The sequence below is a fragment of the Schistocerca americana genome, chromosome 10 (assembly GCF_021461395.2).
Source record: "Schistocerca americana isolate TAMUIC-IGC-003095 chromosome 10, iqSchAmer2.1, whole genome shotgun sequence".
NCBI lineage: Eukaryota > Metazoa > Arthropoda > Insecta > Orthoptera > Acrididae > Schistocerca > Schistocerca americana.
Window position 1 is genome coordinate 125313591 of NC_060128.1, and position 25014 is coordinate 125338604.

Below are 25014 nucleotides of genomic sequence, written 5' to 3' on the forward strand. Positions count from 1 at the left end.
AGGTATAAGCACTTGTTCAAGGGAGGAGATGTGTTTCACAGTGACTAAGATGAACAGTGCTCATAGCTCCTCAGGCCCATGTGCACTGAATTCTTTTTTTCCATGTTTTGGTCCATACTTCCACCCCTGAAATTTACCTGCCCTACAGTCTTAGCAGAATAATACCGGTACATGCACTCCACTGTCAGAGATACCAGAATGATTTTCGCTTATAACTCTAGACTTGTCTGTATTCGGAACAGGGTCCGTTACCTCAATTTGATACATTTGTCCTTCGCCATCGCCAAGTTTGTAACATCATCACGGAACCATGCTGTATGTACGAGTGTTGGACCTTAAATAGTGGCAGCTATTTATTCACAGCCGATACAAAAAGAGTTACATGTTTGCACCTGTTACTGTCCTTCAAAGTAGTCACCAGCGTTGTGCAGAACCCGTTGCCAGCGATGTGGAAGGCATAGTATACCGTTAGCACAGCCTGTTCTGCTGATGGTGCGAATGGAGCGGTCTACCGCCTGTCGAATCTCTGGAACAGTTCTGAAGCGAGTGCCACGAAGTGGTTCCTTCTTGTTCGGAATCAAATCAAAGTCACAAGGACTTACGTCGGGGGAGTATGGTGGATGGTACAGTACTTCCCAGTCCCATCGACCGAACACAGCAGCCACAGGTTGCGCTGTATGCGCCCGCGCATTGTCGTGCAAAATGATGGGTGGGTTGCGCAGAGAGTGTCGCCGCTTCTTTCGCAAAGCTGGCGGCAGGTGATCCTTCTACAGCCATGCGGTGTAATTTTGGAACATTTTTATTGCATATTCGGATTCTACATCATAAAATAGCCGCGCAGGATCAGCCGAGCGGTCTCAAGCGCTGCAGTCATGGACTGTGCGGCTGGTCCCGGTGAAGGTTCGAGTCCTCCCTCGGACAAGGGTATGTGTGTTTGTCCTCAGGATAATTTAGGTTACGTAGTGTGAAAGCTTAGGGACTGATGACCTTAGCAGTTAAGTCCCATAAGATTGCACACACATTTGAACATTTTTGAACATCAAAAAATACGTACGGTTTAGTCAAACCATTGTTTTCCATTTGTGGTAGATAGCGCTGGAATTGAAAAGTACCATGTATGCCTGTTTTCATAATCAAGAACCGACACGTTTGATTCTACGTCCCATTTACAATGTAGATATAAAAGTTTGTGTGTTCTAATGGGTGATGCTGATGTTGGAAGTTACTTGAGTTCGTCAGTGTGACTGTATAAATGCGAGTATTTAGGCTATACTTTGACGTTTGTGGCCAATATGCGACTTGAACGACAATGCAGTTTCCTGCCCCCTACAGGATTGATTGTGCTGAGTCCCTAACCATGGGGATGCTTGATTTCGGTGGCCATCCATAAACTCCACCATCGGTGGGACTGTACTCGTTAGGTGTTTCTATCGAACCATCGTAGCTCTTGCTCTGCCCGCTGCGCGACTGTCAGTGGGATACAAACAGTAACCCTTCTAATAGGTTAAATGTCCATGATGCGACAATAATAGGCACAACTTCCGTGGATACTGACATATCCTGTAAACATTCATACGCTCGCCCCATAGCGCAGAAACCACCATGCCCCCACTACATCTCCGGGGCCTCTATAATCACTATATTTTATTTCATGTTGTTTCTTTGGTTAAGCTGATAGGAGCACTGTTGGGAGGTGAATACAGAGAGTTAATACGTCAGGGTGTGCAGAAACTGGTCTTCGTGATGGCTCACATTCGCGACGTCCTGTCGCAGCCGCTGCTCTCTCTTCATGGGGACCGAACTCGACAATTGGCTCTGCAGCTGTCGGTGACCATTCGAAGTGAGCCTGTAATGATTGAGATTCTTGGATATTCAAACTTACTCCCGATATCGATTGCACAATGTTCACAACATACCGCAATTCAGAGAGATGCCATTTCATCTCAACTGCTGGAAGAATTTGAGATCAGTGGAGAGGAATTTCTGTCAACAACAGTTACAGATGACGAAATCTGGTTGCAAGACTTAGAGCAGGAAACGCTCCCACCCGCAGTCACCGAAAAAGAAGAAATAGAAGGCAGATCTCTCTACAGGCAAAGTCATGATGAAAGTCTTCTGTGGCAGTGACGGCGCTATTATTGTGGATGTGTTGCCAAAAGGTCAAATTATTGTATCACTCAAAAACCGCTTCCGACGCTTCGGCCTGACAAGGACCCTGAAGAAGTATTGCTCCGACAGGAAATGCACGCCCACACGAACGGGGGAGTACGTCGCCAAATTGGCTAGGATACCATTCCCTCATCCACCCTAAAGCCCAGGTCTTATGCCCTTGGTCTTCATCACTTGGATTCGCTTTCAGGAGGACGATGGTTCAAACCCACGTCCGGCCATCCTGATTCAGGTTTTCCTTGATTTCCCTTAATCGCTTCAGGCAAATGCCGGTATTGTATCTCTGAAAGGGGACGAACTATTTCCTTCCCCATCCTTCCCTAGTCCCAGCTAGTGCTCCGTCTCTAATGACGTTGTTGTCGACGGGACCTTAAACACTAACCTCCTACTTCGGCTCCTCCTCGGCCTTCATCTGCTTTTATCTCTTACCGGTACCCCACGCGGGACACACTTTGGAGACGAGAGCGTAATTCATCCACTGAAATCAGTGATACCAGAATAGGAAAACAGCAGGCCGGTGTGGCCGTGCGGTCCTAGGCGCTTCAGTCTGGAACCGCGTGGCCGCTACGGTCGCAGGTTCGAATCCTGCCTCGGGCATGGATGTTTGTGATGTCCTTACGTTTAAGTAGTTCTAAGTTCTAGGGGACTGATGACCACAGATGTTAAGTCCCATAGAGCTCAGAGCCATTTGAACCATTTTGAACAGGAAAACAGCTTTTTTTTACCGGGAAGGAATACGCACTCCTTCACAACGCTGGCGTAAATCCATAGAGCGCGATAGAGACTGTGTAGAAGAACAGTACTACAGAAATACACTAGAAAAAAAGAGACACACCACAAAGGAACCATCCGAATTGGACGGAGATCGATAGATGTGATGTGCAGGTACTGACAAACAAATGATCACAATTTCAGAAAATATTGGATGATTTATCAAAGAGAAAGAGCTCCAGAAAAAGTGCAGGTCAGTATTGCGTTGATCCAGCTCTGCCACCTACGCAAGCAGTTACTCGGCTTGACATTGAATGACAGTGTTGTTGGATATTCGTGCCAAATTCTGCCCTATGGACACGTTAGAGCGCCAAAATCACGAGCTGGTGTGAGGGCACTACCCGTTACGCTCCAAACGTTCTCAGTTGTGAAGAGATCCGGCTGCCTTTCTTTCCACGTTAGGTCTCAGCAAGCACGAAGACAAGCACTAGGAGCTCTGGCCGTGTGCGGGCGGACATTATCTTGCTGAAATGTATCCCCAGGTGGCTTCCCATGAAGGGCCACAAAATACAGCGTAGAATATCGTCGACGTTCCGCTGTTCTGTAAGGGTGCTGCTAATGACAACCAAAGGGGTCTTACTGTCAAAATAAATGGCACTCCAGATCATCACTCCTGGTTGTCGGGCAGTATGGCGGACGATAACCAGGTTACCGCTCTCGTCTCCAGACACATCTTCGATCTGGAATCTCATTGACTGGAGTAGAACTGTCTTCGATAACGAATCCAGATGACCAGCCAAGACTTGCCTTGAAACACCCCAGACGGCAATAGGACAGCGATCTGAGTGTCGCCTAATACATGGCCCTACAACCAGGAATATCTGCCTGGGGTATTATTTTTTTCGATAGCAGGTCTACTTTGGTTGCCAACGTCGGCACCCTTACAGCACAGCTGTACGTCAGTTCTATACCCCGTTTTGTGCAAAGTCATCGTAGGTTTACATTTCAGCAAGATAATACTCGCCCACACACGGCGAGAGTCTCTACCGTTCCTCTTCGTGCTTGCCAAACCCTACCTTGCCCAGCAAGGTCGCCGGATCACTCTCCAATTGAGAAAGTTTGGAGAATTACGTGCAGAGCGCTCCAAACAGCTAGGGAGGTTTGAACGTGGAATAATATCCACTAGGAAAACATTCAACATCCCTATAGAGCAATGCCAATCCGAATAACTGCTTGCATAGGGGCTTAAGGTGGACCAACGCGTTACAGACTTTCTCACTTCGTGGATCTCTTTCTATTTAATAAATAATTCAGTTTCTCTGAAATTGTTATCGTATGTTTGTACACGTACATCTATCGATTTCCATCCCATTCGGAAAATTCCTCGTATGCGTAGTTTTTTTTGGGGGGGCGGCGTGTAATTTGAAACACGTGCCACATTATAGTTCATCAGACAAATATATTCTGATAGAGAAACTGTGGCGATTTGAATAGTGGACGACATTCGCGTAAATGCGAAATTTAGAAATTTTGACTTTTTTTTTTTCAACGTAAGAAGCGGGGAAAAATCTTGTGTGACCTCTGTTTTACTGTCATTGGGCAGGGGCAAAGGCGTCTTTCTGCTCCCGTGTATAAGTTCACAGCTTACTGTATTTTCGCTGTTGTTACAAAATATCACGAAAAGATCTTGGCAAATTTATCGCATACTTTTACGCCATCCTTTAAAGAAGAGTTGAACAGACATAGGCTACATCCATATTAAGATGAGTAAAACATTAGATAATATGTTTATCACACAATGTTTCTTCTTATATGCGATGTTAAACAAAAATTGTACACACGACTTATGTGCTGTTTTGTTTGCACCTTTTCTTCAGTTTTTCAGAAAACAGGAAAGTTGTGTTAAAGGGTTATTGCTTTATGATTAGATTACTACTACGGAATCTGAATCATCAGAAACTTTGTAGACGAAACCATTTGCAGATTGAAATCATGCGAAGTACTCCCAGTGAAACCACAATCCTCACAGATACAGCAGCTGGCGATGTCTCTCTCATGGTGTATAAACCAATGAACCCAATCGATTTACCCATTCATTTTAAGCGACTTCAATTACCAATAGAGGTTTCGCTTGCAATGACAATAAAAAGGGCTCAGGGAAAAGTGGTGTAAGAGGAGAGGGGGGGAGGGGGTTCGGAATACGTATAGAAAGTGGGAGGAGGAAATGGACTGGAAAGGGGGAGGAGATGATGCACAGCGATTGAGCGAGGGGGGGGGGGGGGAGGGAGGAAGTAGTATGAGACAGAAAAAGAAGAGGGAAGGAAGCGATGGGGAGAGAGAGAGAGAGAGAGAGAGAGAGAGAGAGAGAGAGAGAGAGAGAGAGAGGGGGAGGGGGAGGAGGTTGAGGATCTATATAAAATCCCCATACATATGTGGCAGTTGCGAAGCATTGCCGAGTTTGCTCTTGCAGTATGACTTTGACATCAGTCATGACCTTTTACTTCGTTAATTCTTTGCTACCTACTCTACTTACTCTATTCTCAGCACATTTTGCAGACAGTATCCACATATACCATTGAATGTTCCTGCAAAATTATAGTATCATGCGACACATAATTCAGGACATACGACGTGATAAACATTGTGATACATCTAACACTAGGGAATTCGACTCATTTAAAAGATTCGGAGGTAGGGGGTTACTGAGTATGCCATATTATACAGCATCACGTCGGCTGTTGCGATCGATAAGAGTATAGAGGTGCAGACGCAGAAGGTAAACGCTCGTACGCTTCTTGGTTCTTAGCTGGTGGGTGGGTGGGAAGGTGGGGGAGGGGAGGGGGGGGGGGGAGGTTCACGCATGCGCAGTGCGCGTACTGCAACCGCTCAAAGCTGGAGGGGAGTGGATCCTCACGACAGTACGTGACGGGGCGTGAGGAATGGACTCCGTCCACAGCGTCGTCATCATCGGGAAATCTACAAGAAAGCGATGTAATAAACATGTGTGTGTGCAGCAGGGAAGGCACCGTCCCCGTCCAAGTCGTGCTGATAGTAAATTGAGCAGACCTTCAAACATTGGGATAAGATTGCGGCGGAACGCATTTGACATTTGGAAAGTTCGACCGTCAATAAATCTTGGTATTGCGCGTGGCTCCATTTGTTCTGTTGGACATTACTTCGACCAATTGTGCCACCGTGACCCACCCAAATTCCTCACCTTACCAGGTAGGATTGACGGAGGACATCGAAAAAGTGCAAAGTAGAGCAGCTCGTTTCGTGTTATCGCACAATAGGGGTGAGAGTGTCACTGATATCGCACGCGAGTTGGGGTGGCAGTCTCTGAAACAAAGGTGGCTTTCTTTGCGGCGATATCTATTTACGAAATTTTAATCACCAGCTTTCTCTTCCGAATGCGAAAATATTTTGTTGACACCCACCTACGTAATAAGAGAAATCAGAGCTTGAAAGGAGACTGTATAGATTTCCCACGCGCCATTCGTGAGTGGAATGGTCGAGTAGTAGTATGAAAATGGTTCGATGAACCCTCTGCCAGGCACTGAAGTGTGAATTGCAGAGTAACCATGTAGATGTAGATGTAGAAATGGAGATGCAGTTTGACGTGGAATACGAACATGACAATTCCTCACATTCTTAAGAGGTGAAGCCTAGTTTAAACGCAAGCTGGTAGTTTTCGTAGTACGGCCGGGATTCGATTCTGGCTTCTACAGCTAGATCATCAGGTCTGACATCAGCAGCACTGAAAAACGTTCTTGCCATATACTAACAGCTTTCGAGCTGAATCTTCCATTCTGCAGTGGCGTTTGCACCGTTTTGGAGCTTGCTGGCAAACTAGATGAGATTGCGGACCAAAACTAGAACTCGGGTGACTTTCGCAGAGAAATCTGTTACCTTGTCAGTTATCCAGACATGAAATCACAACCAGGCGTCACAGTGCGGAAGAGAGGAGGAGGAGGAGGAGGAAGAGGAAATAAATCTGTGAAGGCGGGTCGTGAGTCGTGCCCGGATAGCTCAAACGGTGAAACGGAGTTCCACATACGAGAACAGATCCCTCGCACAGTTTTAATCTTCAACGATCCATGAGCACATAAGTTGTAGGCTGCTTAACGGTGTTGGTTATCAAGTATGTGGAAACATAGCGGCTAAGAGGCCACGGTCGATATACAGGGTGTACAAGATAAAACCGGTAAGCTCCACGTACCGGTTAATCATATCTTGTCGAATTGCTGATGAAGTGGCAACACTGTTTCGGAAGTTGCCTATACTGCATGTTATCAGAAAGTTGCGTGCAGCTGTGTGTTTGTGCGTCAGTCGTGGGTAGTTCGTATTGTTGAGTTCTTACAGAAACGGGCCAGAACAGCCCATAGATATCGCGGAGTGTTACGTAAGTACAGTCTCCAGCAAGGAAAATAAAGAAATATTTCAAGCGAAGTATGTTGGTAGGAAACTCCCAACGACCAGTACTGTTGAGCATCTGTACAAGAAATGGATGGCTCTAGGAACCGTTCAGAAAGTGCAGAGAAATAGGCGTCAGACAGTGAGGACGCCTGAAATATCGCATGGACATTACGAGAATACCCCGCAAGTCGGTAAAGAGGTTATCGCAGCAGACTGCTCTGCCTCGTACATCGTGTCATCTTGTACTAAAATATATAAATTAAAAGCCTGTCGAGTGAGTGTGATGCGAGAGTTGAAATTACAGGGTAAGAAAGAAAGGGTTCGTTATTGTAACTGGCTCTTCACATCGATTGTTAACATCAAATGTATTTACAGTTGCTAATATGGACAACCATAATTTGTATAATGGAATGTTGATAGTGAAAATTTGTAGCGGAACGGAACTCGAACCGGCATTTCCTTCTTATCGCGGTCAGACCCAAACTTCCATACGTCGTCAAGGATGTGTCTTCATTCTGGATTCGTACATCCATTATGTATATTATCGTATAGGGCAGACATTTTGATTGAAAGTTGATGCCCAGTATCGGCTGATAAATGCAATATTGCTGTACGTGCAAGTCCAGAGGAACATGACATCATACTTCTCAGAAGGAAAACTCCCCATTGCACTCCCAGTGGGTAGCTCGTCAAAAACGGAACACAGATCAAGCATGAAAACAGGAAGAAAGTGTATTGGACTGTGAAAAAAAAGCATAGTAGTGACCAGTCCAAGAACAAGTGCAACATAGAGCAAACGCCGTCGTGATTAAGTGGTTACGGTGTTGAACTGCCAAGCGGGCGAGCCGTGTTCGCTTTATTCAGATTTGTGAGTCGTGGTCTAAAGTCCGTTTGCAAGAGCGAAGTGTAAGGTAAGGCCCTATAGTGACAGTTGATTCTGTACAACTACTCTGTTAACAGCCGGAAGGAAGTGTATTTCGAATGGGAACCGCAAACGTTTGATGACAAGGCGACATGTCAACCGAATCCTCCACCGGAAAAGTTGTCTGTTGCGTCATACACGGGCTTGGTGACAGTATGTGTGTCATACGATAGGAATCTCTTACCAATGCACCTCATTTGAGCGCGTGGTGAGTGAGAGAGATACGCATTCTCGCCCGATATAGGTGGTCGTGTGAATGTGATCTCTCTCAAGGAAATGATAGTTTGTCACACAGGCTGTAACAAATGAACGCAACAGTTTCATAATCACACAGTTCCTCTGTGTTCTGTCAAAACATACGTTTTTAACATTTTTTGAAGTTGCGTTCCACTTTGGAAGTATGACTCTTGAATTCCTTTGTTGTAACGTACTTCAAACCTGTTAATTTTTGTTTTCATTTCTGTGAGACGTCTATGTGCTATCTCGTCTGCTCTCGCTATTCATCACATTTACTTGCGACGGTAACGTATTCTTACCACATGACTTATATTCTGTAACCAGTGTATAGTATGACAACTGCAAAGACTACAGAAAGAGAACAAAAATTCCAATGACCCATCATAATATTTTGCAAAAAAATAATAATGGGACGAGGAAGTTTTGAAACCGGCCGAAGTGGCCGCGCGGTTCTGACGCTGCAGTCTGGAAACGCGAGACCACTACGGTCGCAGGTTCGAATCCTGCCTCGGGCATGGATGTGTGTGATGTCCTTAGGTTAGTTACGTTTAACTAGTTCTAAGTTCTAGGGGACTAATGACCTCAGCAGTTGAGTCCCATAGTGCTCAGAGCCATTTGAACCATTTTTTTTTTAAGTTTTGAACACGGCTCGCTCGCTTGGCAGTCCAACACAATGACCACTTACGCACGATGGTGTGGTGTTTCTGCCTGCTCTTTATTGCAGTTCTTGTTGTTGGACTGTTCACTTTTTCTATTTTGCTATTATTTCATAGTTCACTACACCTTCTTCCAGTTTTCATGCTTGATCTGTGTTTAGTTTTTGACGGGCTATCCACGGGGCTATCTTTCCAGTAAATCTGTGGGGGGGGGGGGGGGGGGGGGTGCGATAGAGAGTTTGATTTGTGAGCAGCACAGGTACTGCAACGTCTTATTAATTGCTAACGGTTAAGTAGACTATTTGACTTATTTCGTGTCAGATGAACCCTTTTTTATTATTTTATTTTATTTTATTTATTTATTTTTTTTTTTTTGGGCCATGTTATGTAAACTCCCAGAATTGCAGATACTGGTCGCATGACAACCCAAATATTCTACGTGAAGAACCTCTCCACTCAGAGAAGATAGATTTTTGGTGAGCTTTGATGATGATGATGATGATGATGATGATGATGATGATGATGAGCAGGAGGAGGAGGAGGAGGAGGAGGAGGAGGAGGAGGATAACACAAACACCCACTGCTCAGGCAGAGAAAATCTCCAACTCTCCCGGGAATCGAACCCGGGACCTCGTGATCCAGAGGCAGCATGGTGTGATTTGCCTGACATGCGCATTATTAACCCATATCTTTCAATTAGACTTCAAACGCTGCCAGATATCTAGAGATCTTTACTGTTTCCTTTTACAATCAACAAATGCTGAGAAGCCGTATGCAGTATTGAAACAAGGTGGAGCAACCGCCCACATATCCAACCAAAGTACGACCGACTTGAACTACGTTATGTCTGAAGACGGTAGAGGCCTCTGGCCCCCAAAATCCCAAGACTTAACGTGTGGTTCCTATTGATGGGATACACTAAAAAGGAATGTGTATGCTGACAATCATCGAACAATTGACGATCTTAAACGGTACTTTACTAACTAGAGAAGTTAAAAACATAACGCTTGCGGTATTAGAGCGTATTGCTGGTAACGTCATCAAACAGCGATGCCTGCTACAAAATGGTTCAAATGACTCTGAGCACTTTGGGACTTAACATCTTAGGTCATCAGTCCCCTAGAACTTAGAACTACTTAAACCTAACTAACCTAAGCACATCACACACATTCATGCTCGAGGCAGGATTCGAACCTGCGACCGTAGCAGTCGCGCGGTTCCGGTCTGAAGCGCCTAGGACCTCTCGGCCACCACGACCGGCGCGATGCCTGGATGTCCGTGGTCTCTGCGTTCAGCATCTCTTATAAACAGATAACTGTATGTTTTTTAACCTTACTCTTATCTATTCCTTTTTATTTACTTAATTGCTACTGGAATCTCGGGAGTACCAGTTTTATGTGGGACACCCTGCGTAAAACTGACTTCTGAAGTTTCGGTTCTGACTGCGGGAGACATCTTCGGAGGTTCCTGATTCAAGGACTTGAGGTCCCCCAGAATTTATAGAGGTGCTTCGATGGTGCCACCATCATTCCAGAATGCGGAAAGTCGATTGGCGATACCCACTCACTGCGGTTGTATACAGGGTGAGTCACCTAACATTACCCCTGGATATATTTCGTAAACCACATCAAATACTGACGAACCGATTCCACAGACTAAACGTGAGGAGAGGGGCTAGTGTAATTGGTTAATACAAACCATAAGAAAATGCATGGAAGTATGTTTTTTAACATGAACCAACGTTTTTTTTAATGGAACCCCGTTAGTTTTGTTAACACATCTGAACATATAAACAAATACGTAATCAGTACCGCTTGTTGCATTGTAAAATGTTAATTACATCCGGAGATATTGTAACCTAAAGTTGACGCTTGACTACCACTCCTCCGCTGTTCGATCGTGTGTATCGGAGAGCACCGAATTACGTATGGATCCAAAGGGAACGGTGATGGACCTTAGGTACAGAAGAGACTGGAACAGCACATTATGTCCACATGCTAACACCTTTTTATTCGTCTTTTTCACTGACGCACATGTACATTACCATGAGGGGTGAGGTACACGTATACACGTGGTTTCCGTTTTCAATTACGAAGTGGAATAGAGTGTGTCCCGACATGTCAGGCCAATAGATGTTCAATGAGGTGGCCATCATTTGCTGCACACAGTTGCAATCTCTGGCGTAATGAATGTCGTACACGCCGCAGTACATCTGGTATAATGTCGCCGCAGGCTGCCACAATACGTTGTTTCATATCCTTTGGGGTTGTAGGCACATCACGGTACACATTCTCCTTTAACGTACCCCACAGAAAGAAGTCCAGAGGTGTAAGATCAGGAGAACGGGCTGGCCAATTTATGCGTCCTCCACGTCCTATGAAACGCCCGTCGAATATCCTGTCAAGGGTCAGCCTAGTGTTAATTGCGGAAAGTGCAGGTGCACCATCATGCTGATACCACATACGTCGACGCGTTTCCAACGGGACATTTTCGAGCAACGTTGGCAGATCATTCTGTAGAAACGCGATGTATGATGCAGCTGTTTGGGCCCCTGCAATGAAGTGAGGACCAATGAGGTGGTCGCCAATGATTCCGCACCATACATTTACAGTCCCTGTCGCTGTCGCTCTACGTGTCTGAGCCAGCGAGGATTGTCCACGGACCAGTAATGCATGTTCCGTAGATTCACTGCCCCGTGGTTTGTGAAACCCGCTTCATCGGTAAACAGGTAGGACTGCAACGCATTCTCTGTTAATGCCCATTGACAGAATTGCACTCGATGATTAAAGTCATCACCATGTAATTGCTGATGTAGCGACACATGAAACGGGTGAAAGCAGTGACGATGCAGTATGCGCATGACACTACTTTGATTCAGTCCACCGGCTCTCGCATTGTCCCGTGTACTCATGTGTGGGTTCGTGGCAAAAGCAGCTAACACACCAACTGCACCCGCTTCTCCTGTGACGGGCCTGTTACGGACCCGTTTGCGTGCTACGACCATACCTGTTGCATACAGTTGGCGGTAGATGTTTTGCAATGTGCGACGCGTTGGATGCTCTCTGTCCGGGTACCGTTCTGCATACACCCTGCAGGCTTCAGCTGCATTTCGTCGACACTCGCCATAGATGAGTATCATCTCCGCCTTTTCGGAGTTCGAATACACCATGGTCACAGTTCCTACAACACTACACTATCACAGACGTCTGGTAACACGGTGTACTACAGTTGGTCTGCGTGCGGAGACGAATGCAGAATAAGAATAGCAGCAAGCGCTACACGCGGACACTGCGACAGCTAGACCAAACCACAACAGTGCACTACAGCCACACTCGTAAACACGGTCGTCATCGTAAACATGTCCCTGCAGATGCTGCTCGCCGACCGCAGCCCGTGTTTGTTACAACACGCAACTGAACGTCGGAGGTTTCAAGCGTCAACTTTAGGTTACAATATCTCCGGATGTAATTAACATTTTAGAATGCAACAAACGGCACTGATTACGTATTTGTTTATATGTTCAGATGTGCTAACAAAACTAACGTGGTTCCATTAAAAAAACGTAGGTTTGTGTTAAAAAACATACTTCGGTGCATTTTTGTATGGTTTGTATTAAACAATTACACTAGCCCCTCTCCTCACGTTCGGTCTGTGGAATCGGTTCGTCATTATTTGGTTTACGAAATATAACCAGCGGTAACGTTAGGTGACTCCCCCTGTATATTCGTGCGTCCATGAGCCGTTCCGGCAGCTGTCGTTTTACCTCTGAAGATGCATCCCGCCGTCAGAGACGAAACGTTAGGAAATACTTTTGTATATAGCCCGCGGCTCCTAAGGCCGGAAGTTTTAGCTCAAGCAAACATTGGCTGTGAAAGCCTGCAGTCTATGATATATCCGAAATATTCAAGTCGTTTGAACAGGCAGAGAGGTTGGCGAAGAGAGTGGATCGGTGAGTGGGCGAGGCGTCGTCTTCCGTGGCGTGCGTTGCTCCTCGGCGGCTGGAGCAGGGACACTGGCCGCGTCTTCCGGCCGCTACGTGTCCAGACTGCGGGCCGGCCATCCCGCTGGAGTTCCGGGAAAACGCGACGCTGCACCGCGCTCCTCGAATGAGAAACAACCGGCCGGCTCTCTGGACACGCCTCCGCTCGTACTGTTCACACCACAGGGAGGCACCTACTATGCTCGCGTCCGTAACATCTAGATTTTTTAAAGTTTCTTTATGTTCATATCCTACTCGTCAGTCATCTACGTACAATTTCTAATTCTTAGTACACATATTTTTTAACAAATTTGCGTCATTTGATAGTTGACTGTTCATTTACTTCGCATAATCATAATTTCTGAAGTGTGTGTTCAAATGTCAGTATGTGTCTGACCTGTCTGTGACATGTCATCGACGAAAAAACATACTTCTGCTCCTACAGACCAGTTGTCGTATTACAGAATACGATGTGTACTCGTACCCTGTAACACAAACTCTTTCTACTTTCAAGATATAAGGATTTTGCGGTGAACTGAATGCAGTTTCCTGTGTCCTGTTGGATAATATCCCTTTCGATGTAAGCTATTTTGGACGTAATTCAAAAAAATTGTTCAAATGGCTCTGAGCACTATGGGACTCAACTGCTGTGGTCATTAGGCCCCTAGAACTTAGAACTAGTTAAACCTAACCAACCTAAGGACTTCACAAACATCCATGCCCGAGGCAGGATTCGAACCTGCGACCGTAGCATCGCACGGTTCCGGACTGCGCGCCTAGAACCGCGAGACCACCGCGGCCGGCGGACGTAATTCATTTTGCTACTTGGACATAATGCTTTTTGAATAGTTCGCAGTAACATGGTTATCATTTTTAAAGCGATTAAAGAGTTTCTTTTGTTCGTAATTCTTGTTTTTCTTATTTTCTGAGACTGTTCACCATACTTGTCCGACGCACAGTGTAGATTCTGAATGCAACCTACCTATGAAGCGAGGAAGAAGTTTTGAAAACGCACAATGTTCACTGATAGACGAAACCGAGTTTGATATGAAATCATGTGTTTTCTAACTCGCTCTACATAAACTTACAATCAAATCCTGTCAAAACTCACTTTAAAACTTCCCAAAATTCTGTAACACTGTACAAGAATAAGAATTGTGTATTGTCGTCAGTTAAAACGTTTCACTTCAGTTCACCAGTCTTATAATGCGACCAAGATTGCTTAATAGAACAAAATAAAATAAACTGGTGTGCTTTAAGCGTTTTCTTTCATTCATACTGCAGCATAGGAAAATATTTGTTGGAGTGTCTAGCGTTCAGAGCTTCTTTTGAAGGTTTTGAAATACGTTTTTACAGGATCTGATTGTAGGAATGTGTAGAGCGAGCTAGAAAAGACACGATTTCCTGTCAAACTCAGTTTTGCCCACACGTGGACATGATGCGTTTTGAAAAGTTTCACCTGCCTTTAATCATAGGTTTGATTCAGGATCTACAAGCGGCGTCTGAAAAGTTCGGTGAACGGTGTCCGAATATAAAGGAAACAAGAGCTACAAACAAACAAAATTTTCTGTCCTTAGAACTAGTCATCAGTACCTACAAAACGCTTCTGACATGGGTTGTACAGGTGTTGGAAACGGTCATCAAAGGCTTCTTGTGGAATTTCCCGAAGCACAGTGGTCACGCGTTGTTTGATATCGGGATACCGACATTCTTACAAGAGGTGATCCCTGGTGCCACCAATACGATTCGGAAATCAAGGGACAGTCAATGGTCAAATGTTCATCGTCTTTCCCGTCTCCCTCGGAAATAAATTCGTGATGGATCAAACACTTGTGGTGGAAAAAGATAATCAGCATCGTTTTAACGTTGGTTCTGTCGGAAGTGTGTTGTAACTAATGGTAAATACTTCGAAGGTTTATTGTTTGTAACTCTGGTTTCTTTTATTTTCTGAGATCATTCACGAAACGTTCCATACGCATTTTCTCTACAAATAAACCAGCCAGGTTATCTATCTAACGTCTTCCAGAGGCAACAAAAATTGGATTTTGAGGACGTCATATAGTTACTGACCTTATTTAGAAATCTGAAATGCTTTCACAAACTACTCTTTAAATGATTCAATCTTCCGTTAAATGATTGATATAACAAAACCAGTATTAAAGTTAGAAACTTACGGTAGCGTTGACCCACGACGCAAAACTTGCCCAGAGTATATTCTGCAGTATTTGAGAACACAGTTTTTCAGCCAATCTCAGGAGCAGAATGCAGGCAATTTCAGTGGTAATTGCCCTTTCACACTAATAAACGTACTTTGCAAAAGTATGGTCAAGCATCATAGATCGTATCACTTTCAACATTTTTAAGATTTTACTGAAATCTAACACACTTCAACTATATACAGTACTAATACTGTGTAGGCCATTCTCTTTTGACAGACCTGCCGGAAGTTTCGGAAATAAGTTTTCTACAGTTTAAAAGACATAGGCTGATGACTTGGAAACTAGAACGTGGTACAATTCATATAATGGTCCTCTACATTATGCCGTTGGTATTACAAATTGTACCACTTAAGCTTTTCTCAAATGAGGCAAAAAATACAGAATTTTCTTGAGTACAACCAATACTTATTTTAATTCTTAAATTATTAACAAACAAATTTGATTCATTATGTAAAATACTGGGCTTTATTTAGAACGACAGTGAACATAGAATGAAGGTTTTTCACTACCGGATGACATAGCTGGTAGTAAACTTTTCGGGATGTGAGGTCGTGCTCCAAGAAACTCGTCTGTTCCAGAGGTTTCGCCCAGGACTGCGCTGGACATCCTCCCAGGCGCTCCTCCGCTGAGTCTTGCCGACTGACCAGTGGGAATTTTTTTTCTTTATTTTGGTTTCATTCCCCTGCCCTATATGGACAGGGGAGGGCTGTCAGCGGCACAATCCGCCGCTCTTCAGCCGAGTGACATGACAACTAACACAAGAGTAAAATGTTACATATAAGGCGATAAAAAAGGGGGACATAAAACAGAGGAACGGGAGATATTGGAGGTAGAAATACACTGACATGGAGACGTTCGTGGGGGGACAATCAAAAGAGTATACATAAAGATAAAAAAAAACCACAGTTGGTGATTCGTAGAACACAAAGACACTGAAGTCACATGCACAGGTTAAAAGTTGGCCACAGTATTAAAAACTCTCCAGAGCAACACACTTTAAACCCACTTTGAGCACATGCGATGAAGAATAAAACTGCCAGGTGGAACCTTCCGATGGAGAGGCCTAAGAGGAAGAAAAAGGAGGGGAGAGCAAGGTGTTTGGTCGGTCGTCCGAGAGCGACATAAATACTGTAGGAAACGGGGAGTGGTCGAAGTAACACTTGATGAGCAGAGATAAAACTTGCCGTTCGGTGGCTCAGTAACAGGAATGAGCCATAAGATCGATTCGGGCTTCACGCATCCAGCAAACATTTGGCAACCAATGAGGTCCGTGAAAGGCGATATAAGTTGGGACAGACTGTACCTACTGTGGAACAACGTCGTGTAGAACACGAAATATGTTTCCGCTTATAATATCCTGAGAAATCGGCTATAGCAGAACACGTTCTAGAAAACATTGCATTTGTTGAGACCTCTGTTATTACACGGACTAAGTTTCTGGACCTGTGACATGAAAGAAACGATAGAGTTAAAAAATATGTTACATCTTCAGTAAAGATGGAGACCTACAGCTAAGCACAGTTGGAACCAGACCATCGGAAGTCTGAAGCAGGCGGGGCAAGCGCGCAACGAAAACAGTATCATACATGGCACTGGAGCGAGCACCAGTGACGTCACAGAAGGCGGCGCGGCTATAGGAGGACCGCAGCAGTAATCATTCGACACATGCAGAACTTTACGCACCTTCCGCCGAAAGCTGTCGCACTCCTGACCCACATTATAAACACCTGTCTTCTACATAGCCACCTTCCTAAGGCCTTGAAAATGTCGAATGTAATTATAATATCAAAACCTGGCAGAGACCTTGCGGAACCACGAAATCACCGCCCAACCAATTTGCTGCTGACCATTGGTAATATTCTAGAGTGAGTGCTTTTGGAACATCTCAAGCAATGCCTCAATGAAAATGGCATTATCACACCTGAACAGTTCGGCTTTCAGCCAACAATATCAGTTGAACTGCAGTTGATAGTTCTAACCGAACAGGTCCAATGCCATTCAAACCTCAGGCAGTCCACAGTGGGCGTCTTCTTTGACACTGAAATAGCCTACGATAATGGTGGGATAATCTCATAACCAAGCTGCGGCAACAAACCCCTCTTCCCGAATGTAATATAAAGCTGGGGGACAATTTTCTACAGTAACGGGCCTTCTATCAGTCCATGGAAAACATTCAGCAATCAAAACTCCTGCTAAAGGCATTCCACAAGGTTCGGTTATTTCGCCGCTTCTTTTCAAGTTACATGTCAACAACGTGCCAACAAGTTCTCGAATCGTATGCAGTCCTTACGCCAACGACACCGCGTTCTTTACTTCAGGGAGAAATATCGACCAGTTGATAATCAGTGCGCAACGTCAAATCGACTACATGGAATCATGAGCAGTTGCGAGAAAGATCATCAATCCAACGAAACCGGCGGCAGTGATTTTCACGAAAAACCGGCAGCGAATATTGATACGCCGATTCAAAGTGCTTGGTCAACTCATTCCGTGGTCGCCCTCCACAAAGTACATAGGAATGTACTAGATAAATCCCTTACCTTCACACTGCACACACATGAACGGGAAAATGTCACGCGTAAGATGGTGAACGCCTTACTTCCTTTCTTTATCAGTAAGGAATTCAGTGACCGAACGAAGCTTGACTGTCTTCACTCCGTAGTAAAACCAAAACTTATGTATGGGTGCACAGCGTGGTGCACCACGTGCGCCACTAACATTCGATGTCCCCAAATTCCCCAGGACCGATGCCTGTGATGGACGCTGGGTGCACCTCGATGGACCAGGATACTGGTACTCCACGAAGGTCTCAACGAGCTATAATTCCGGGACAATATTGGAGACCATGCTACCAAGGATTTTGCAAAGATCGACATGTCAAGGGACGCTGTGCGCCAGCTCCAATTGGTGGGCAACATCCGTCGGCAATGGTGGCATAAGTACCGACTACGTAGGGCCACAGTGCGTTGGCAGCCGCCTTAAAGGCAACAATCTGCTAGAAGAACGAAGAAGGTGTCTGGATACCTCGAAATCAAGTTAAGTCCATCGAAGGATTCCAATTTTCACCCTCACAAATGAAATGTATTTCCCTTGCCTTCAGGTTGTAAGGACCCTTGGAGTGCCCAGGACTCTTCTCAACGTCCAAGAATTGAAAGTGAAGCTAAAATACCGCGTCTTATCTTACACCCAACAAGAATAAACTCTCAAAGAGAATCGGTCTTGAGTACCCAACACCCACAAAAAAAACTGACATTAGCCACCTGACAATGGACGAGGAGCACTCGGCCGAAATCTCATGGCGTTTAAACCACTTGACGCAGCTGGGAGCCCGAGAGAATTTTACCAGCATATATCGCCGTGACACTGTGAGTTTCTGTAATCATCATTTACTTTTGGGCCTTCGTGTCCCACTTCAAGGCGGAGTCGGCCTTGTCCCCCCCCCCCCCTTCCCCCCTTCCCCCCTTCCCCCCTTCCCCACCCTGGGACGGAATTAGTGTACCCCAGCTGTCCACCTCTACTGTAAGCCACGAAATAATGCCATCGCGTTGAGTTGTCTGCGAGCCGTGTAACTGAGGCAGGACGTGAGGACCAGCCCGGTATTCAATTAGTGGGATGTATAAAACTATGCGTTTCTATAATGCCAGAACATATTCTGAGCTCGGACATAATGAGCATGAAGGAAAGTCTTCCTGCATGCCAACCACCAGTCTTTCGGAAAAAGTAGATCATGTGTAATACATCTCGTACTTTTCTCACATGACGTACTGAAACTATTGGAGCCATTCAGTCAGGCAGATGCAGTATTTCGTGATTTTCAAAAAGCGCTTGATACAGCACCACATTTACCCTTATTATCAAAAGTACACAATGTGATCAAAAGTATCCGGACACCTGGCTCAAAATAACTTAAAAGTTCGTGGCGCCCTCCATCGGTAAGGCTGGAATTCAATATGGTGATTGCCCACCCTTAGCCCTGATGACAGCTTCCACTCTCGCAAGCATACGTTCAATCAGGTGCTGGAAGGTTTCTTGGGGAATTGCAGCCCATTCTCCACGGATTGCTGCACTGAGGAGAGGTATCGATGTCGGTCGGCGAGGCCTGGCAAGAAGTCGGTGTTCCAAAACATCCTAAGTGCGTTGAAAGATGCAGTCGCCATCCGCGAATTGCTCTTCAACATTTGTAAGCAATAAGGTGCTTAAAACATTAATGTAGGCCTGTGCTGTGATAGTGACACGCAAGACAACAAGGGGTGCAAGATTCCTCCATGTAAAAACGATCACACTACAACACCACCACCTCCGAATTTTATTGTTGGCAGTACACACACTGGCAGATGACGTTCACCGGGCATTCGTCATACCCACACCCTGCTAGCGGATAGTCACATTGTGCACCGCGATTCGTCGCTCCACTCAACGTTTCTCCACTGTTCAATCGTCCAATGTCAGCACTCCTTACATCAAGCGAGGCGTCGTTTGCCATTTACCGGCGTGATGTGTGGCTTATGATCAGCCGCTCGACCATGAAATCCAAGTTTTCTCACCACCCGCCTAACTTTAATGGTGTCTGCAGTGGATCCTGATGCAGTTTGGAATTCCTGTGTGCTGGTCTGGATAGATGTCTGCCTGTTACACATTACGCCCCTCTTCAACTGTCGGCGGTCTCTGTCAGTCAACTGGCGAGGTCGACCTGTACGCTTTTGTACTGTACGTGACCCTTCACGTTTCCACTTCACTGTCACATCAGTAACAGTGGACGTAGGGATATTTAGGAGTGTGGAAATCTCGCGCGCAGACGTACGACACAAGTGACACCCAATCACCTGACCACATTCGAAGCCCGTGAGTTCTCCGGAGCGTCTTATTCTGCTCTCTCACGATGTCTAATGACTACTGAGGTCGCTGATATGGAGTACCTGGCAGTAGGTAGCAGGATCAAATGTCTATAGCTTGCAGTGATTACGCAAAGAGAATGAGGCCTCCACAGGACAAAGTAGCATGGAGAGTTGTATCGAACCAGTTCTTGGACTGAAGATCGCAATTATCACACCACTGAAATGATACGTGAAGTAAGTGTTAGTGTCAGTAATGTTTAGAAACAGCTAAAATCGTAAAAAGTAAATAAAGCTCCAGGCGCCGATGGAATCGTTATCAGATTCTGTACTGAGTTTGCCGCTATCTTCTCGTCCAACTGTGATCTATCGTACATCCTGACTATAACACGAAAATCCGGTTGATGCTGGGGGATACTTATCAAAAACAGTCGAGGGACCCAACACCCAGAATAGCGTGGAAGGCGTCGGAACTTCTCAGGTGGTCTTCAGTGGAAGATAATGTTGTTAAAAATGTCCTCCCTCTGGCCCGACCAACTGCATAGTAACCCCTTCCAAAAGTTCATAAGAAGAGCGTAGCCTTAAGTGCCATCGCGAACGCCACTGGATCACCCACTTCTAGACTCGCAAAACATCTGGCCAGCGTCCTTATTACTCACGTTGGCCACTGTGTGCCTCACGTCCAGAATACAACTGACTTAATCAGTCGACTTTGGTCAGCTTTGATGTGGTGTCATTATTCATACGTGTTTCAAAATGGCTCTGAGCACTATGCGACTTAACATATGAGGTCATCAGCACCCTAGACTTAGAACTACTTAAACCTGACTAGCCTAAGGACATCACACACATTCATGCCCGACGCAGGTTACGAACCTGCGACCATAGCAGCAGCGTGGTTCCGGGCTGAAGCACCTAGAATACGTCTTTCCATCCAGGATTCCATAGATCTGCTCTCCCAGTTATTTGACGACAGTTTCGTGTGTTTCTTTAAGCACATCCTCACGTCATCGTATTTTTTGTGTGATAATAAGCAAATGCACGGTGTCGCCATGAGAAACTTTTCAGCTCCAGTAATACCCAACCTGTTTATGGAGTAATTTGAGGACATCGCCCTAGCATGACTCCTGGAAGGCCTAGTTGCGTTTTTCATTTGGTCGACGACATTTTCTTCGTGTTTTCTCTTAGACGTGAAATCATAGGAAAATTCCTGGACACCAACAGCATCCATCACAACATACAGTTCACAGTGGAGGTAAAGATAGATGGTGCCACGCCTTTTCTTGACATTCTCATCCGCCGTAAAGAAAATGGGCGTCAGTGTTCACCGGAAACTCACCCACACGGGATGATATCTGCATGCTAACAGCTGTCATCCCTCTTCGCCGAAAAGTGCTGCTGTGAGACCTTGGTGTATCGAGAGGAAGCCGTTTGAGACGCAGAAAACCTTCCGATAAAACTTAAGCACTTAAGAAAAGTATTGAAGGAAAACGGCTATAACAACAGCCAGATTTCGCAAGGCACGTTGCAGAAGAAACTTAAGCAGGACGCTCCCGAGGAAGACACGAAGAAGCTTTGCCGCTCTGAGGCTCAATAACATGAATGAGGCATAAAATCGGTTCGGTCCCCACGGCCCCAGCAAAAATTTGACAATTGATGAGGCCCGTGAAAGGCGATATAGGTCTCAAAATTTTATGTGGGACAGACTGTGTCTACTGTTGAACAGCGCCGTGTAGAGCACAAAACATGTTTCCGCCTATGATAGCCTGAGAAATCGCCTGTAGCAGAACACTTCCTAGAAAACGTACTCCGTATTGCATTAGTCGAGACATTTGTTATTATATGGGCTAAGGTTTCTGTAACGGCGTCATAAAAGAAACGATAAAAGAATGTGTTACAACACCCTTAATAAAGACGGCGGCCTGTAGCTAAGTTCAGTTGAAACCAAGCCATCGGAAGACTGAAGCGGGCGGGTCAAGGGCGCGACGAAAACGTTGCCTTACACTGTACTGCGCTAGCTCCAGTGACGTCACAGAGGGGACGGCAGCAGCAATCGTTCAACACATTCAGGACTGAAGTGCCACCTGTGGAAAGCTGTCGTACCCCTGAGGCGCATTCTAATACGTGTCTCCTACATAGTCACTTTCTTACTGCCTGGAAAACTGTGCAGGTAGTTCCTATATGAAAATCAGGCAGAGACTTTGCGGAACAATCAAACCACCGCCCAACCAATTTGCTCCCGACACTTGGTAAAATTCTAGAGCGAGGGCTTCTGGAACGTCCCAAGCAATGCCTCAGTAAACATGGCATTCTCAGGCCTGAGCTGTCCGGCTTTTAGCCAACAATGTCTGCTGAACTTCAGTTGATACTTCTAACCTAAAAGGTTCAGCACCATTTCAACTCCGGCAGTCCACAGACGGTTTCTTCTTCGATAATGGGAAAGCCTACGATAAAGTGTGGCGCGATAATTTGATAGCTAAGCTGTGTCAACCAACCACTCTTCCAGATTGTTGTGTAAAACTGAACGGTTTTCTACCGTAACGGGCCTTCTATCAGTTGATGCTAAACGTTCAGCACTCAAAACTCTTCTGCAGGCATTTCACAAGGTTCGGTTATTTCACCGCTTTTTTTCAAGTTGTGTATCAACAACCTCCCAACGAATCCTCGCGTCGTATGCAGTCCTTACGACGACGACCCTGCGTTCTTTACTTCAGGAAGAAATATCGACGGCAGTCAATACTGAGACGCCGACTCAAAGTGCTTGGTCAACCCATTCCGTGGTCGCCCTACACAAAGTTCTTAGGAATGTACGCATTATATCGTAAACGCCTTACTTCCTTTCTTTGCCAGCAAGGAACTCGCTGTCCGAACGAAGCTTGACTTACATCACAACACGGTACAACCAAAACTGACGTATGGGTGCGCATCATGGGGCACCACATGCGCCACTAATATTTGATCTCTCCAGACTGTTCAGAACCGATGCCAGCGGTGGTCTCTGGGTGCGCCTCGATGGACGTGGCAACGGGAACACGATGGTCTTAACGAGCCATACTTCAGGACAAGGTTCAAGACTGTGCTGCCAAGGTTTTTACGAAGGTCGACATGTCAAGGGACGTTGTGCTTCAGTTCCAATTGGTTGGTAATATCAGTTACCAATAGTGGCATAAAAACCGAGTGCCTAGGGGCGCAGTGCGCTGGCAACTGCCTTAAAGACAACATTCTCCTAGGAAAACGAAGACAGGTGTCTGGACACCTCGAAATCAAATGAAGCCCATCGAAGAATTCCACTCTTCACCCTCCAAAAAAAGTGTATTTTCCTTGCGTTGAGGTTGAAAGGACCCTTAGATTGCTTAAGACTCCGCTCAACGTACAAGAATTGAAAATGAGGCTAAAATACCGCATCTTACCTTACACCCAACAAGAATACACTCTGAAAGAGAGTCAGTCTTGGGTACCCAACACCTACCAAAAAAAAAAAAAAAAAAAAAAAAATACAGTAGCCTCTTGACAATGGACGAGGAGCACTCGGCCGATGTCTCATGGAGTTTAAACCACTTAACCACTTGACACATCTGGAAACCTGAGAGAATTTTACCAGCATATATCGCAGCTGTCCGCGTTTAGTGTAAGCCATGAAATGAATGCGAACGTGTTCAGATGTCTGCGAGCCGTGTAACTGAGGTGGGACATTGGGATCAGCCCGGTATTCACCTAATGAGATATGGAAAACTATGCGTTTCTGTAATGCCAGAACAAATTTTGAGTTCAAACATAATGACCATGAAGGAAAGTCTTCCTGCATGCCAACCTCCAGTGATTCCGAAAAAGTCTATCGTGTGAAATAGATCTCGCACTTTTCTGACATGACGTACTGAAACCATTGGATCCATTCAGTGAGGCAGATGTAGTATTTCGTGATATCCGAAAAGCTCTTGACTCAGTATCACACCTACACTTATTATCAAATGCACGATCGTATACCGTACCAATCGAAATTTGTGACCGGACTGAGGATTTTGTAGGAGGGAAGGTGCAGCAAAATATTTTGCATGGAGATTGGTTCACAGGTGTAGAAGCAACTTCGGGTGTATCCCAGAGAAGCGTTTTGTGACTCTTCTGTTCAGGTTCTACATTAATTAACTTTTTTAAAAGTACCAATAGAAATCTCAGATCTTTGCAGATGATGCCTTCATTCATAATAAAGCATGCTATCCAAAAGAAGCTGCATAAATATTGAGTCAAACATGCTTTAAACCTGCAACATGCGTTAAAAGTTCAGGAGTGTGAAATTGTGAACTTGACAAAACGAAAAAACATACTATCCTATGACTATAATATCAGTGCATCACTGTTGGAATCGGCCAAATAATACAAATATCTGATTTAAGACATTCTTGAGATATGTAATGGAATGATCACGTAGGTTCAGTCTTGGCTGAAGCAGGTGGTAGACTTCATTTTATCATGGAGTACTGCGGAAAACAGTCTGTCTCCGAAGGCGATTGCTTATGAATCGTTCGTGAGACTCATCGTAGAATATTGCTGTAGTGTGTGGGAACTGTATCAGGTAGGACTGACGGGGGATATGGAGCGTATACGGAGAAGGGCAGCAGGAATGGTCATATGTCTGTCTGATCCGTGGCAGAGTGTCACAGAGATTCTGAAGGAACTGAACTATCAGAATCTTGAACATGAATGTAAACTATCCAGAGAAAGGCTACTTACGAAGATTCATCTACATCTACATCTACATGGATACTCTGCAAATCACATTTAAGTGCCTGGCAGAGGGTTCATCGAACCACATTCACAATTCTCTATTATTCCAATCTCGTGTAGCGCGGAAAGAATGAACACCTATATTTTTCCG